The following is a 4,256-nucleotide window of genomic DNA, read 5'->3' as shown; positions in this document are numbered from 1 at the left end:
AAAGCTGAATTGCTTTGACCAAATTGCCTACTGGCTTCCTTGATGCCTTTCAGCAGCTGGATTGGTCTGTGAGATTGAAAATGTTTTTCTGGAAGTGCCGAATGGATGGAAAGCAGGCTTTTTCTAATGAAATATCTAAATGTTTAGGGAATCTTGTGGACAGGCCCTAAAATGGCTACACCATCCTCTCCCTCCACAAACACACACATACGTAAAAATAAAAATTGATGTCCCGAGAGTGGGTTTAACAAATACATTCACAGCTTTGTGAAACTGCCTTAAGGGATGAGGGTACAACCAGATATGAAACTAACAGTGGGCCCTTGGTATCTCTGCTGGGTTTGGTTCCAGGAAACCCCATGATGCTCCATGGATAGTCAAGCCCTTAAATACAGTGGCAGAGTAAAATGGTGTCCCTTTATAAAAAGGCAAATCAAGGTTTTTTGAGGTTGGATGGGCATCTTTCAGGCCGTAATTTCCCCAATTTTATGGATTGTGGGGTAAGTAAGTAGTTAGATCAGCTGCCTCGTCAACAAATGCATGTGCTTGACTTGAATTTCCACGATCTTGGTAACAGAGAAAGAGGAGTGGTGGTGAAATGGACACAGATCATTGGCCAGGGACAGTGGCAGAAGCGAAGAGACAAGGTTTTATCACATGGAGGTTTTGCAGCTTTTTGTTGCAGCTCAGATCCAACATGACTGTGGGTCCAACGATGCGAATTCATGGATAACGTAAGTATTACCACATGTGATCCTTTCTATGGAGCTCTTTCCATGGCGCTTCTTTGGTGAATCCAAAGTGACCCTCTTTTGGTGATGTGGTAAAAAGTGAATCACAGAATTCGCATTCAAACTCACTCGATTTACCTCCCCGAATTGGTCTGGTGTGGAATGCAGCTTTGCTCGGTCCCGTACAACCCCCCAAACCTCCAAAGAGGCAAATTTCCCATGATCTGTGCGCAATGTTTGCCCCAATTGCTTCCCGTTCCTCGCGAAGGAAGATGACAGGTGGAGGGAAGAAACAGGAGGCTGGGGGGAGAGATGGGAGCAATGGAGAGAGCCATCAGAGGCTGGGGGAGCAACAAAACTCCAATTCCCGGAATCCCAAGCCTCAAACCAGGACCCCACAATAACTCCCAGCTTCCAGAATGCCATAGCACTGAGCTAGGACAGTGAAAGTGGGGTTAAACCGGATACTCCCCCAGTGCAGATGCACCCTAAGAGAAGGCAACGGTTACAAGGGAAGGGGTGGATTGGATTCAAGAGGTGGTATTTTAGGGAGCAGAAGAATAAGGGAAACTGCCCTGTTTTGACAGTTCCCAGAAATCGCTCCCTCGGGAACAGATGGAGATGGATGGGGAACGGAACGAGTGGAGGACTTATGTGTGCGTAAAATGCGTCCCCCATCCCTCACTCGTTCCTTTGTTCTGAGAGCAGTCCTGTGCAATAAAGTCTTGGTTCAATTATCAGATATAGTCAGGTTGGGATGGTAAACATGGGTATGCGGACACTGCAGGGGGCTAGCTTGGCCAGTCTCCCTGAACAGTTGCATGAGCAGGGTTACATCACTCCCTCCCTCACTCATATCCTCAACAAATTGTCTCTTATTGTTTGCTTTACATTATTGTATTCGTCCTGTGAGTTATGGCAAAAATGACTTTACAGAAATATTTATATACATATGTAATGTGTTGTGTGCTTTCAAGTCATTTCTGACTAATGGTGACCCTATGGCGACCTAGCATGGGGTTTCTCTTGGCAAACTTTTTTCAAGAAGATTTGCCATTCCCTTCCCTGAGCTGGAGCAGGTGACTTGCCCAAGGCATCTGAGTGGTTTCATGACCCAGCTGGGATCAAGTCTCCAGAGTCATAGCAAACAACATTCAAACCACTATGCCATGCTGGCTCCATCTACATGTAACTCAAACCCATTTGTAGTTGGTTGCCTCCTTTTCCACCCAAGACAGGTTAAATGGTGTGAATAGCACTGAAGAAGGTGAATAAACATCACTTAATCTCTAGCTTCCTTTTCTCAGTTTTACACCCCATAGTTCTTTTAAAAAGCGCGCGCACACACACACACACACTGTTGTGAATATACAGTGGCAGGTCTTTACCTGATTTCCACAGATAAAAAATATGCATTGAGAGCAAATGGATTTCATTTCTCGTCAAATGTAAATTGGGCATAATATTTTTTAGAGAAGTAATACTCCTCTAGAAGGATACCAAGAGCAATATGGCGCCTTATGCCTTGTTGCCCTCTTGGTCTAGGAAGGGCTTTGGTCAGCTGGAGAACCAGCTGAGCTCACATTAAAGCACAACATACGACATGTTCTTGTAGTTAAGACAGGAAGATGGCAAGGGTTGGACTGGATGGCCCTTGTGGTCTCTTCCTATTCTATGATTCATGAAATCTGTAACATTATACCAATGCTGCTGCCAGTCAGGATGTGGTAATATGGAGCTAGGGAGTCCATAGGCTTTATATAAATTGAAGAGACTTCAAATCAGGCCAAAGAAACTCCCAGAGCACCACTCTGCCCCGCCACAGCACCATTCCTCCTTCCCCCCCCTTCCGTATTTCCAGCAGAGGGCAGGGGGACATCTGATGACTCAGCTTGTACTTCCACAATATCATTTGGCCCATGGAGTGCCAGTCAGGAAAGACTCCATGAGGGGGGCTGAAATGATGCCATTTGCCAAAGTCACCAAACTGACAGCGAACTGGCTATGGGAAAGCACGTCCCATGACCTGAAAGCCACACAGATTAATTTAGGGATGAAGGACGCCCTGTACAGGATATACAGATTTGTCTTCCAAAATTTCACAGCCACTCCACACCCCAACATCTGCCTCTTTCTACCAATCATAGCTAGAAGTACTATAACTTCATAAAAATTACACAACCACATGTTACATAAAACTTAACTGGACCAGAATTACCAGGTCTGCACCTGGGATAACTGAAAGTTAGACTTGAATAGGGCCAGGCAAAGTGCAATTCCCCGATATATTGGACGGCTATCTGGCTAGGGCTGCTGGGAGGACCACATTTTCCTCCCTGTTTCCTAGGTGGAAAGGCAAGGAAGGGTGCCACTGGCTACAGCTTCTGAGAGCTACACTTTGTCCAACTCTGTCCTGGTTGGAAGGCAGCACAGGGTAGGGCCTGACCAATATGGACACTGAAAAAACATTCTCAGTGGGGGAGCCACATTTCTGTGCGCCAGGGTCAGATAGCTATATGCTGTCAATAAACTGTTTAAAGGTTGGGCCTTCAATAAGAACAATGGAATAAACCATGGCAAATGTGTCCTAGAGAAGATCAAGCCAGAATCTCCCTGAAGCCAAGGTGAGAAAACTGGGCTGTTGTACTTTGGCTTCCATCATGAGAAGACATACTCGAAAAGACAATAATGCTAGGAAAGGTGGAGGGAAACAGAAGAGAGGAAGACGGCACACCAGATGGATGGACTCTATTAAGAACGTCACATGTATGACTTTGCAGGAACTAAACAGAGCAGTGGAGACAGGATTCTGGAGATGTTCTCAGCCACAGGTCACCACGGGTCGAGATGGACTCAAGGGCATTAACAATATGAAGGCATTCAGAAATCTATGTGCATTCTGTAAAGAAGTATGTAGGCCTATGCAGACAGATGTAGAGCCAGTTCCACCCTGTAATGGCCCTGAGTGTTTGGTCATGACTCCGGGAGACCAGAGTTCAAATCACCACTGGTCATGGAAACCCAGTGGGTGAACTTGGGCAAGTAATATTGTCAGCCTGAGAGAAAGAACAAACCTCTAAAAATCTTACCAAGAAACCTTATGAGAGGGTCACCATAACTGGAGTCAACTTGAAGGTACAAAAAACAATAACACATTTCATGTGTGTCCTAGAAATATCAAGCCTATAGCAGTTGATATTAAATAGAAAGCATCTAAAACACAGATGGATTATGTGATGATCAAGTGTTCTGACCCCACAGCTCCCATGATTTTACTGTGAAGTAGTTCTAACATTGACATTGGCCCCCTTGGAGATCTAGTTGAAGCCCCACTCAGCCATAAATAATGATAGCTGATCTTAGTCCGTCCTTTTCTTCCAGTCGGACCTAAATCACAGACAAAGGAGGGAAGAAGAGAGCCATATATGTCACCATATCTCATTGGAGGAAGGTGGGATGAAATGTAATGAATAGACGAAATAAATAATCTCTTGGATCTTATCACACCTAGGTCCTATGGCTTCC

This window comes from Sceloporus undulatus, chromosome 4 (assembly GCF_019175285.1).
Source record: "Sceloporus undulatus isolate JIND9_A2432 ecotype Alabama chromosome 4, SceUnd_v1.1, whole genome shotgun sequence".
Lineage (NCBI taxonomy): Eukaryota > Metazoa > Chordata > Lepidosauria > Squamata > Phrynosomatidae > Sceloporus > Sceloporus undulatus.
Note: the sequence above shows the minus strand (reverse complement) of the source record.